Here is a 14,093-nt window from a genome sequence, read left to right as displayed (position 1 = left end):
CTGTGTGAGGACGGCTGTCGCATGCCCTCCCTGTTCTGTGCAAAACAAGAAAAATGGTTGATCGTAATTTGGAATACCCAGGGCCGGGGCAGATACAATGAGTAGTTTAAGGGAATGAAAGGAATCAATAGCTTCCTGAGTGAGGTCAAAGGGGTCAGATGACAGACAATCATAGAGGGGTTGCATCATTTGCGAGGCAGACCTTATCCAAGGCCTGCAGTATGACACTAAGCCCAAAAAGGTGCGCAGTTGCCGGTGGGACCTGGGTAGGGAGAGATTTTGGACTGCTTGTTTTCTCTCCTCAGTCAGGTGTCTCGTACCTTCAGAGATACAGTGACCCAAAAATGTTACCTTTTGCTTACAGTACTGTAATTTTTCACGTGAAACTTTGCAACCATTCTCTGCCAGAAAACACAGCAAAGAAATTGTGGCTTCCTTGCAGGACGTCTGGTCTGGACAGCAGAGCAAAAGGTTATCCACGTACTGCAATAGCGTAACCTGTGGATGAGGCGGTTGCCACTGCTCCAGAATTCCTGCCATAGCTGTAGAATAAATGGTAGGTGAATTCATTCCTCCTTGCGGGAGGACTGTCCACATGTACTGTTTCCCCTCATGTGCAAAGGCAAAAAGATACTGACAGTCAGGGTATAGAGGCACAGAGAAAAATGCATTTGCCAAATCAATTACTGTAAAACATTTGGAGGTCCCTGGGATTTGTGACATTAAGGTATGTGGGTTTGGAACAATAGATGTTCCACTCTCAGTGACAGCATTGACAGCTCTCACATCATGCACCATTCTGTACGTGTCAGGGGAACCTTTGGGCCCTTTTTTTCTTGATTGGATACAAGGGAGTGTTACAGGGGGAGGACCTTTGTACTAGAGCCCCTGCTTGCACATATTCTCTGGTCAGGGCCATTGATTTGGCTGGGCTTAAGGGATACTGTTTATCAAGGGAATTACAAACACCAATCCCTCCAGTCCCTTCATGGTCACCAGTTTCCTAGGCCAGAGGCAAAGGAGGAGGGAAGGAAGGAGGAGAGTCAGTCTGCTCCCTCTCCTAATTGGGGTTTTTGCACTGTCTGGCGTAATGTCCATTCTGTCCACAATTCCAGCACTGTACGGTCACTAGGTCACCTGGTGCCCCCCTCTCTGCTTCCACTGTTTTCCTTGTGCTCTAGCATACATAACTGGTCGCTTGCATTTTGTCAGTTCACCCCCCTTAGCTACTTGCAGGAGGTCTGTTGTGTCCATGTTTCTCCACTCAGGTCTGGCTGTCTGTACTGCTTCTCGTAAAACCTTATTCATACCGTTGACGAATATACTCATCAGTATTTTGTCATTAAGGGAGGTTCTGACTTTGTACCCCACGTCTGCCCACTTCAGCTGTAACCTCCAAAAGTACGTCTCTATACTCTCCCCTTCCTGCTGTATTACGTCAGTCAGGGAAAGAGGGAAAGGTTGGTCTTCAGGGTCAGATAACTGTTTTCTTTCCTCACCATCAGAGTAACGTCCAGCTTCCTCCCCAAAACTCAATTCCTTCACTACCTCTGTCTCAGTGTCAGCGTCCTCTGTCATCACATGTGATCTGGTTCGAACAGGATTTAGTGCAATCTGCTTAGGGCGAGTAACATTACACGTAGCACAAGTACTTCTCCAGTCTGGGTTTTTCTGACTACAATGTTTACAAGTCCATTCATCTGGTCTGGGTTTCTGATCATGTGAAGGGGGGGCGGTAGCAGTCACAGTTTTTGCTCTTGGTGCATTAAAACATTTATAATACAATTACATAACAATAATATAATAATACATCCCACTGTTATTTCTTTACATCCACAATGCTGCACCTCTTCCTTGAATCTGTGCCATTTCTCAACATCCAAACACCCACACTCTGGCATGTCTGCCTTTCTGAGTATTGGTCTGACATTTTTCACTGCTTCCTTGACTTTCCTTTCTTGCACTATCTGTTTGGCTGTTTTGGATCCGGCTGGAGCCCCACACTGCACACTGAACAAGTTGCCCATGGCTTCAACTTATTCCCACACAGCCCACCTTTCTGCAAATGCCCTCTCAGTGTCCCTGAACCTTGTTAACAGGCCACACGTCTCCTGGCAAGTCAGAATGGGCTCTCAAGTGGTAGCAGGAAGGCTCAATCAGCATTCACTCTCACCTGCTACACTTGTAGGGCGTATTGGGAAGGGTTAAAAAACACCTCTCACCCAATAGACCAGATGACTAAAGCAGGAAGGACCAGGTGTGATAGTCCTCTCACCTGCTAGACCACCTCCATGTAAGTGGGAAGGCCACAATGCTCTCTAACCCACTTCTGATGTGCAGTTGGGTACTTCATGCTGGTCCTTTACAAAGTATTCCAGCAACGAACGTAAACTAGAGTTAAACCAATACAGTCCTCAGAGCTGACTTCTCACAGAGGGCAGAAAATCGCGCAGCTGTTCACTTGACCCCTCCCAACAGAATGGCAGCGCACAGTTTGTTTAGCAAGAGTCTTATCTCGTCCAGATTCAGCTTTCCAAAACACAATCCTAATACCCACTGGTATAATACACAATCCCAGCAGAAAATTGAGACTACTTATATACCTTCACAGCACTAATATTCTACTTTGCTATAAAACCTTCATCCCCATTTTGAGGGGAAGAAACACACAATATCTCACTATAAGGACATATCCCAGGACCGCTTGTCTTACTCATTCATTGATTCCAGAAACATATGTAACAATACACCTTCCAAGGGTTAACCTCACATGCAAATAAAATTATCTAAACCGCTCTTGACACTGATGGGAAAAAAATACATATGTCAGGTATCCACTCAAATACTCTATATGGCTATGCCCTGTGACATTTCACAACCGGAACATCTTTTCACAGTCCACAGTATCACCTATAACCATTAAACTTATACATACATATTATTTCACCAAGTCTCTTATCTCAATTACTTGTCACTTTGTTATTCAGAGGCTTCTCATCAATATACAACAACCTATTGCCTGCCTACTTTATCTAGGCATTAATATGAAACCACTTATGAACACATATCCCTAGACCAGTGTATTGCCCATCAAAGATGCAAAGATGGCCAAAGCAAAACACAAACCACAGCAACACAGCAAATGCAATTATACAGAGACTGTCCCAAATTCCGTGCTATGCAATCTATGCAATCAGTTAATAGACGGACAACAGATTATCTTATTACTCTATATTTCAACTCTCATTCAGACATGCATGAAAAAACAATACTCACTGGTGATGCCAGAGTTCTTGAACCGTGTGTACAGCCTTACCCAGAATATTCGGGAAATCAGAGAGAGTGAAATAAAGTGTAATAATAAAGCTTCTCACCTTGCTGCAGCTGAAATTTCACTGTCTCCAGAGTCCCCAAAACTTCTTCCGAATAGGCTGGTTGGCCACGGCTCCACGTTGGGCACCAAAAACTGTTGTAGCTGTTCTGTTTTGTCACAAGTCAGCTTATGGGATCACCAGTGAGGTCCTCTGAATTAGGCCTCTTCAGACCTAATCAAGATCGAGCGCTCGGAGAAAAAGACCTGCATCCATGTGGGCATGATCAATTTTCTGTTTATTTAACCAAAGTACACTTTATTTATACCATTTACAGATCAATGTGATATTGCAAATAAAGCTTCTAGCTGGACTTTACAAGTTGCTCATATGACCTTTAAGTTTTAGCAAAACAAAAATGTAGAGTCATGCATATGAGATAAGAAGAAGATAAGAAGAACATTTAGAGACAATAATAATCCTTGAGCCTGTCTCTTATTCCGAAGGCTCCATAATGACTATGAACTACCACCAGATATACTTACTAATAACAATAAAATATCTTTAATAAAGAAATATAGAAACTATTAACCCTTCTATATCACCAGCGATCCCTATCGTTGTTGGGATCGCTGGTAAGTTGCTTAGTGTGACTGGACCTTAAAGCTGGTGTCACACATAACGACGACGACAACGACGTCGCTGCTACGTCACCATTTTCTGTGACGTTGCAGCGACGTCCCGTCGCTGTCGCTGTGTGTGACATCCAGCAACGACCTGGCCCCTGCTGTGAGGTCGCCGGTCGTTGCTGAATGTCCAGCTTCATTTTTTGGTCGTCACTCTCCCGCTGTGACACACACATCGCTGTGTGTGACAGCGAGAGAGCGACGAAATGAAGCGATCAGGAGCCGGCACTGGCAGCTGCGGTAAGCTGTAACCAGCGTAAACATCGGGTAACCAAGGGAAGACCTTTCCCTGGTTACCCGATGTTTACGCTGGTTACCAGCCTCCGCTCTTGCTGCCAGTGCCGGCTCCTGCACTGTGACATGTGGCTGCAGTACGCATCGGGTAATTAACCCGATGTATACTGTAGCAAGGAGAGCAAGGAGCCAGCGCTAAGCAGTGCGCGCGGCTCCCTGCTCTCTGCACTGTGACATGTAGCTGCAGCACACATCGGGTTAATTAACCCGATGTGTGCTGCAGGAGAGCAAGGAGCCAGCGCTAAGCGCGGCTCCCTGCTCTCTGAACTGTGACATGTAGCTGCAGCACACATCGGGTTAATTAACCCGATGTGTGCTGCAGGAGAGCAAGGAGCCAGCGCTAAGCGCGGCTCCCTGCTCTCTGAACATGTAGCACAGCGACCTTATGATCGCTGCTTCTGCTGTGTTTGACAGCTAAGCAGCGATCATAACAGCGACTTACAAGGTCGCTGTTACGTCACCGAAAATGGTGACGTAACAGCGACGTCGCTGTCGTTTAGTGTGACACCAGCTTAAGAGCTAACATGAAGTTTACAGCCAGCTGTCTCTTATCTCAAAGACTGCTTTTGTTTAACTGCAATGTTAGTTTAAGCCTCTTAGCTTTATCACTCGTGGGTCTCAGCAGTGTGTGAGCAGTAGTCTGACTTCACATTCTTCTGTGATTAGTAGCTTCTTTCTATGGAAATGTACATTGGAAGCCTGGTATGGGCAGGGACAGCTCTCCCAGCACTGCTACACATGAAAAATAAAATATTTCACTGTGTCAGAATGGCTGCAGCCAGTAATCTAAGTGACACATTAGATTCAGAATCTCTTTACCTGTATTATGCTACTCTTGGATGAGGTAGCAAAAATCTTCTGACAGATTCCCTTTAAGACCAAAAAACACATTTACTTGTCAAAATTTTACCATCATGTATTTTAAGTCCTGCATTACAGTGCTGATTTCTATTTAGTTCTGCTTAACAGGTCATGAGAAAACCCCTTTAAGTAACAGATTTCCCATTTTATTAATTCTTTTAGATATAGTATATTGCTAGTTTCTAGGCTCTATCAACAGATAGTCTTTAAGTAATTATTTAAATGTTAGTATTCATTCATAAGGCTATGCCGCAGATTTGTATCTTTATATCAAAGGTTCAAACACTTTAAACGCAGCAAAAATATTGTGTCTCTTTAGCAAAATTATGTTAAAGGGGTTGTCCACTACTTGGACAACCCCATCTCATTTCCCTTGTTAACCCCACAAAAATAAATAAGCCTATACTCACTTCTGCTGCAATTGTGCTCCAGTGATCAGGGCCGCCATCAGGGCATTACTAGTGGAACTCCTGTAGAGGGCCCGGTGAGCAGCAGGTAGGAGGGGGGGGCGGACACGCTGACAGGCCCCTCCCCTTTCATTCCTCTGCTCCCCGGGCCCCAGCGCAGGGGGCGTTGATAGTACACTTCGCAGGGCGGGCTGGTCGTGCAGTGAGCAGGAGGCGGGGCCTGGACACACTGACAGCCCGGGCCCCTCCCCTTTCATTTCTCTGCTCACCGGGCCCCATGGGCAGGGGGTGGGGACGTTGCACTGACAGCAACTGCAGTCGCACAGGGGCCCCAAGCGGGAGTGGGCCCCTAGAGCCTGAAAACGTACGGGGTACATCATAGCTCCCTGGTACTTAAGGACCCATGACGTACCCAGTACCCCCCCATCGTCTATCCATCACTCTGTCTATCCGTCCCTCTGTCTATCCGTCCCTTTGTCTATCCATCCCTCTGTCTATCCGTCCCTCTGTCCCTCTGTCTATCCGTCCCTCCGTCCCTCTGTCCCTCCGTCTCTCATCTATCTGTAGCACCCACGGGGCAGGGGTTAAATGTTACTCGTCCCCGGGCCGGTGATGTCGGGTCAGGGGGATGTCACAGTTGGCCCTGCCCGGCTTCGTGGCCCCGAGGTGTACAATAAAAGGGGATTTGGATGATGGTGGGGGAATGATGAGGATGATAGTCTTGTGACGCCACCTGTGGTACGTGGCCAGGGATTAGCCGCCGCTGCTGTCTCTGTCCCCTGGGGCGGATGGTGTTGCAGCAAGGATGTTTCTGCTCCCCACAGGTGGAGAGGGGCCCCGGGGAGGATGATAAGGAGAGTAGTGGCCATTGGTGCTGAAGCGCGGGGCAACGGCAATCAAAAGGCTGAATCAGCTGCTGTGGTTCCAGCCGTGATGGGCCCCAGCTGATCCCGGATCCGTTGGAGGTTAGAACCAGTATGGTGGTCGATGGGCCCTTCCTTCTTGCGCCTTTACAGATGGATCCCCATCCCCATTGTTACTTAGGTCTAAATCCACAAGTCAGCATTATCACAATTTGGTTTCAATTAATTTAAAAACTGTATGTGACACATTCCCTTAAAGAAAAAAAATAGATATACCAAAAATAAATGTATACCAAAGAAGTTAGATTTAAAAAGAAAAAAAAAAAGTTAGAGTAAAGTAGGGCCCGGCCAAAAGAGTCTGCCTTGTCGTGGAGGCAGGCTTAAAACATTTTTTGGCCAAAACAAAATCTGATGGCTGCGTGTGTGATACGGTGTTCAGTGTAAAGGGTTAATATGTGATTGATGAGGCTGTAGTGCAGAAATGAAGTTTTCCAAGAGTGGCGGTGGGACTGTGGAAGATTCGTGGGGTGGAGGCGGAGCTGGGGTGGAGGCGGAGCTGGGGCGGAGCCTCAAGGGGGCCCCAAACTTTTGCCAGTATGGGGCCCTGATATTCCTAGTGGCAGCCCTGCCAGTGATGTCTGAAGCCGCGTTCCTGAGGCCCTGTGACCAGCACTCGGCGTCTGTCTCCCCGCCTTCGGACATTTGAGCAGGATGTAAACACTACACTGACTTCCTGCTCAAATGTTCGAAGGCGGGGAGAAGTAAGCCAGCGCTGATTGGTCGCAGGCCTGTGTGTCATAACAATGTCACGTGGGCCCCGGGAACGTGGCTTCAGACATCGCTGGAACTGCAGCCGCATCGGAGGTGAGTATAGGCTTATTTATTTTTGTGGGGGTGAAACAAGGGGAATGAGAAGGGATTGTCCAAGAAGTGAACAGTCACTTACAGTTCCATCTTCAATAGATGGATATTGTTGAAAAGTTCTTGTAAAAATATACACTTTTGCAGTTTATCACTTTCTAAAATTTGCAGATTTTGTTTACATCTCATTGCCTAGGAGACCGACCACCGCTGCTGTCTAGCTTGTAAGCACTGCGCTGAAGCTAGCTGAAATTAGGAACAGGGTGCTTCTGCAATCATGGCCAGCTTCAAAACTTTGCTTACAAGCTGAACAGAAAAAAGCTTGTAAGCACTGAACATGTATTGCGGTCTAGCAGTGGTGGCCGGTCTCCAAGGCAATGAGTTGTTAAGAAAATAAAACTGTTAATATCTCAAGAACAGCGGAAAATTTTAATAAGCAGTAAATTGTAAAATTGCTTGAATTTAAGCCTGCTTTACACGTTGCAATTTCGCATACGATATCGTATGCGATTTGCAACGCCCCCATCGTATGTGTGGCACGTTCAATTTGTTGAACGTGCCGCACAAACGATTAACCCCCGTCACACGTACTTACCCATTCATACGTCCTCGATGTGGGCGGCGAACGTCCACTTCCTGGAGTGGGAGGGACACATCGACGTCACGCGGCAGCCGGCCAATAGGAGTGGAGGGGCGGAGATGAGTGGGATGTAAACATCCCGCCCACCTCCTTCCTTCCGCATTGCCGGCTGGAGCCGCGGGAGGCAGGCAGGCAGCTGTTCAATGTTCCCGGGGTGTCACACACTGCGATGTGTGCTGCCTCGGGAACATTGAACAACCGGACGTGCAATTCGTCAGGATTCAACGACGTATATGCGATGAACATTTTAACGTTCAATCGCAATCGCACGTACCTGTCACACACTGCAATGTACCTTACGATGCCGGATGTGCGTCACTTACGACGTGACCCCGCCGACACATCGTAAGATACATTGCAGCGTGTAAAGCAGGCTTTACAAGGACTATCCAACTTTACTCATTTATGAAGATGAGAAAAACCTTTTAAATTAAAAGAACGAGTTTGTATTTTCAAAATGCGGTATGGTGGTTAGATTATTTTCCAAAAATTCTGGGAATCTGCTCTGGCTCAGTATCTACTCACATGGTTTTTATGAGTCCCTCAAAAGATATTATTTTTTTTATTTTTACCTGAATTCAACATTTATAGCCAAAAGAAAGAGTCATTTTTCTCTGCAATGATCCTCCTGGCAGACAATATTTTAAACAAGTGTTTTGTATTGCAGGTGTTAAAACTCCAAGGACCCTTGTCAGATATCAGATGCAGACATCAGAGAAGAGAGAGTAAATTCTTGCATCGGGTCCCAATGGTTATAAATCACCGGCTTTTGTGATTCTGACAGACTGCAATGCTAGATGCTTAGAGCAGGAACAGCAACCGCTGGGGCTTGATCCTAACCCAAACACTGCTAATAGATGACCCAAAAGAGATGTTATCAAGGCTGCTTTGAGGCTTGCTGTCAAACATAGGGAATGCGTGCACTGATACACTCTGCCTAATATTTATCAACTGAGGTGTTATGTCACGAAGAGGAATGTATAACTGGTCGAGATCTCCTCCTAAAACTACACCCAGCTAATAGCGGATGAGATAATACAACGGCGTTTCAATAAACGAACAGGTTGACGTAAACATTCTAATATCGTGGGTTGTAAAATACATTCATTGGGTTAACAAATTGTTATCACAAGGAAAGCACTTGCATTACTCTTCTGCAATTTTGAAATTGACCCCTGGATGAAGCAATAACAGACATGGCAGCTGTTTCTAATTCAACAGTCTTGGGGCTCATTCAGACGTGAGTGATTTTAAAGAAATTGAGAAAAAACGTTCTGATTTTCCTTAGTATTTTGGATCTGAATTTCATCAGTTTGCTCAGTTTTGACCATCGACTGCAAAACGTCTTCTTTTCATTACAATGCTAAAGGGAATCTGTCACTACTTTGACCTGTTTAAACCATTAATATGGACATACAGGTTACAGAATGATCAAAAAATCCATACCTTTATGTCTCTTCAGATGCCTTGTTGTGGAAAAAAAATCATATTTTATCAATTTATATAAATGAGCTCTTCCAGGCTATGGGGCAGCTGCTGCCTAGAAGATAACTCCACCTCCAGAGATTATTTTAAATAAAAGGGAAGTTACCAGTGTGAGACAAGTAACTGACACACAACAGGAGAAATGAAATTTGACTTCTTTCAAACACAGTTTTTGCAGCTCCCTGAGCTCTGCTTCATTGCAACAATATTGCAACACTGTCTGCCTGTAAGCTGGAGGCTCGCCCGCCCCAGGGCCCTAGGTGACTCGGTGTCGGGCCGGACTAGTCCGGGGTAGTCAGCGGTGGCAGGGCCCGACTCCGTGACCCTGGCGGAGTCAATTAAAGTGGTAGATGGGATATATGATGATGTGAGTTATAATTTAGTAAAATTCGTGACGCCACCTGTGGTATTTTGCGGCTATGGAGCCACAGCTGCTGGATGGGACCTCCGGGGCTGGTGTTATGGCAGCTGAGGTGTTTCTTGCTCCCCACAGGTAGAGCGGGTACCCCGGGGCAACCATTAGGAAAGTCTATGGTGGATGTTGATGAGGTGCAGGACAAAGCAGACGACACGCGGTTTGAAGTTAAGATGTTTTTACTCACTGTTCGTTATGCCCGCAGGGTGCCGGTTTCCACCATGATGGGCTCCAGGCGATCCCGAACTCCTCGGATCCCAGTGCCGGTTGTGACCCGGTGAATTCTTCTCTCGTGCACCTCTCTGTTACTAGTGGGTCCCCGTAGTCTGTAACTTTCGAAGGCCCCTGCTTGGCTTTTTGTATAAAAAGTCCCGGTCCGTTCGCAGACAGCGCAAACCTATCAATGGGCTGGACCTCTGTACCAATTCCCAGGCTCTGAAACTGCTGCTGTGCTTCGGACACTATGGTGGGCCGAGAAACGTACAATCTTCTCTCCCTGTACATTTATTAGGCAAGCCGGAAGCGTGCCCTAGTCTAGGGCTCTACACTCTGATGGTGCTCGGTCCTGTGAGTAATCACACTTCACTCCCCAGTGACCGCACTCCTCTTTTCACCAAAGTCACTAGTGAGCTCTGACTGGAACTGAATGGGGACTGTCAGGTGTCCCCCTACTTCTCCTCAGACCGACTGACTGGACTCCCTCCCAGGACTCGACTGGTCTCAACTGTCCACTATTTAAAAACTTGCTCCGCCCACTTTACCTACTGACTCCTCCCACACTCCCTATGCCAGGCCCCACCCCTACAGAACATTGAATGGGACTTAAGGTTCCATAACCAGGTATACTGGTTGCTGCTTCCCAGCATCAATGGAGTACCTACCTTAAACCCTGACCCGGGGTGTGCCCGACAGCTGGGGTGTGCCCGACAGCTGGCGTGTGTTGAGATATGATGTTGTGTAGAACCGACACTGATCACCCAGGAATTCAGGATGAGCACAGCAGCACCTAAAATCAGGTGCTGTGCTCTGTGGCGTCTGAAGCCTCAGGGGCGCCACACTCCCCCATGGTAAATCCCAGCACGTCCGCGGGCTGCAAAATAAAACAAAACAGTTATACCGCATTTTAAATATGCTATAAACAATAAAACATTCATCCCTTCATGGGAGGCACTTTCTTGAACGTTGCATAACATTTGAACATTTTTATTGCAGTATGCTCCTATCTTAATTCTGGTAGGGAGCACAACTGGTGAAACTATATACAAGGTGGAGTCCTGGCCACACATAGTCCTGGGGCTCACATTGCTGAGGGCCACTGCAGTCTGGAAGTTATACTCTATTCCATGTGCAACCCTATCTCTAGGCCAGCCATGGCGAACCTTTTACAGGCAGAGTGCACAAACTGTAGCCCTAAACCCAATTTTTTTTCCTAAGTGCCAACCAATCCTATTATGTAAATAATTGAGTTTAATCTTACCTTTGCAGTCTTCTCTTCAGCAGGGGGCATCACACTCATGCTTACCACACATTGAAGCTGAGCCCTTTCCAGACACAGCAGTTGGATTGATCTTTCTGGAAAAAAATGTAGCATATCAGACAGAGATTTTATCATGGAATGCAATCAGATGTCACCCTGTAATCCACATCTACATTTCAAAGTCTGAACATCTTGAAATCCCATAAAGACGTACAAGTTGATCCCCTCCCCTTTCATTGTGTAGTTATGTCCCCCTTCCTGGGCCACTTCCTGGTAAACATGTCCCCCATCCTGATATATATTTCCTACATTCTGGTATATTTGTCCCCATCACAGCCTCATCCTGGTAAATGTCCTCCATCCTGGTAAATGTACCCCATTCTGGCATGTTCCCCCATGGCGGTAAATGTACTCTATCCTGACATATTGCCCATCCTTGTAAATGTTCCCCTATCCCGGCATGTACCCCATTCCTGGTAAATGTCCTCCATCCTGGTAAATGTTCCCAATCCTGGTAATTTACCCCCATCCAGGTAAATGTCCCCCTTCCTAGCATGTACCCCCATCCTGGTAAATGTCCACCTTCCTGGCATGTTCCTCTTCCTGGTAAATGTACCCTATCGTGGCATGTTTCCTCCATCCTGACATGCATGTTTCCTCTATGTTGGCATGTATGTTTTCCCCATCCTGCCATGCATGTTTCCTCCATCCTGCCATGCATGTTTCCTCCATCCTGGCATGCATGTTTTCTCCATCTTGGCATGTATGTTTCCCCCATCTTGGCATGTATGTTTCCCCATCCTGCCATGCATGTTTCCTCCATCCTGGCATCTATCTTTTCCCCATCCTGGCATGCATGTTTTCCCCATCCTGCCATACATGTTTCCTCCATCCTGGCATGCATGTTTCCTCCATCCTGGCATGCATGTTTCCTCCATCCTGGCATGCATGATTCCTCCATCCTAGCATGCATGTTTCCTCCATCTTGGCATGCATGTTTCCCCATTCTGGCATGCATTTTTCCTCCATCCTGCCATGCATGTTTCCTCCATCTTGGCATGCATGTTTCCCCATCCTGGCATGCATGATTTCTCCATCTTGGCATGCATTTTCCCCATCCTGCCATGCATGTTTCCCCATCCTGGCATGCATGTTTCCCCATCCTGGCATGCATGTTTCCTCCATCTTGGCATGCATGTTTCCTCCATCTTGGTATGCATGTTTCCCCATCCTGGCATGCATGTTTCCTCCATCTTGGCATGCATGTTTCCCCATCCTGCCATGCATGTTTCCTCCATCTTGGCATGTATATTTTCCCCATCCTGGCATGCATTGTTCTGTCGCGGGCGGAGGAGGGGACGCTGCGCTCTCCCACTGCTCGGGTCCGGCTGCTGCTGCTGCGGCCTGCTGCTGCTCGGTGGCTTGAGCGATGGGCCGGATCCCGGGGACTCGAGCGGCGCTCCTCGCCCGTGAGTGAAAGGGGTTTGGTTGTGGGGATAGTTTATTGTCCGTGACGCCACCCACGGTTGTGGTAATTGTAGGGACACCACCGCTGCTCTGTATGGGAATCCCGGGAGCGGTGACAGGGAGCAGCAAAGTTGTTAGTTCTCCCCTCCGTGGGTAGGGGGTTTGGTTGTCCCGGGGCCCGGTGATGGAGTTGGGTATGGTGGACAGGCGGGTTATGGGGCCTGTGGAGGTGCAGGGATGCAGGGGCAGCGCTGTGCCACACGGCACGGAGGTACTCACTCAGCCCAAGGATGATCACACAGTTCACGGTAAACAAACGGCTGGTTGGACGGGTCCCTCGGACGGCTGCGGTGTAGATGTTCCCTGCAGTTAACGGTGACGGTCTCTTCCCTGCACCTAAGTATAGTCTTTGGTAGCGATGGATTCCCACCGGTAACCCGCTCCCCGACTTGGATATGGGCCGGAGGAGCCCCACTCTTGCCCGCAGGCGCTGGCCCTGGGAAACTGGTGCCTTGGCGGTGGCGATGTCTCCCCTTCACGGTTGGACGGTTGCCTTCACTCGGGACTTTGCTGCTGGGAGACCCGGAGGTCCCCTTCACTGACGGATTTGGCAAATTCGGCGACTCCTAGCCTTGCCGGGATCCGAAAGGCCCCTGCCCTGATGCTGACTGTTCTTTGTATACCGCTCCGGTACCGCCGGGTCACCACCCGTCCACGGTCCTTTCGGCAACCTCCGAGCAGTCTCTCCTGCAGACGGTCACCGCCGTCTGTCAACCTTGCTGTCTCAGTCCGCGGCACACACCCGGACCAACTTCAGGCTTCTTGCTGTACTTTTCTCTTTCTACTTCTTCCTTCTCTCACTACAACTCCACTGTTTTCTCCTCACACTTTCAACTCTCAAACTCCTCACTCAAGCTCTGCCTGAGCTAAACTGTTTACTCCTTCTACTTCAAGCTCTCACTCTAATCTGCCTGGTTTTCCCGCCTCCAGGACTGTGAACTCCTCGGTGGGTGGAGCCAACCGCCTGGCCCACCCCCTGGTGTGGACATCAGCCCCTGGAGGAAGGCAACAAGGATTTGTGTTTTGACCTTGGTGTTCCTGCAGGGAATGTGGGGTGCATGTTGGTGTTATGACCTGTGCCCCTTGGCATGTATGTTTCCCCTCCACGCTGGCATGTATGTCTCCCCCCCACGCTGTCATGTATGTCCCCCCCCTCCCATGCTGGCATGTATGTCACCCCCCCCATGCTGGCATGCATGTCCCCCCCCATGCTGCCATGTGTGTTTCCCCCCCCATGCTGGCATGTGTGTTTCTCCCCCACTCCAT

The sequence above is a fragment of the Anomaloglossus baeobatrachus genome, chromosome 7, assembly GCF_048569485.1.
Source record: "Anomaloglossus baeobatrachus isolate aAnoBae1 chromosome 7, aAnoBae1.hap1, whole genome shotgun sequence".
Classification (NCBI taxonomy): Eukaryota; Metazoa; Chordata; class Amphibia; order Anura; family Aromobatidae; genus Anomaloglossus; species Anomaloglossus baeobatrachus.
Note: the sequence above shows the minus strand (reverse complement) of the source record.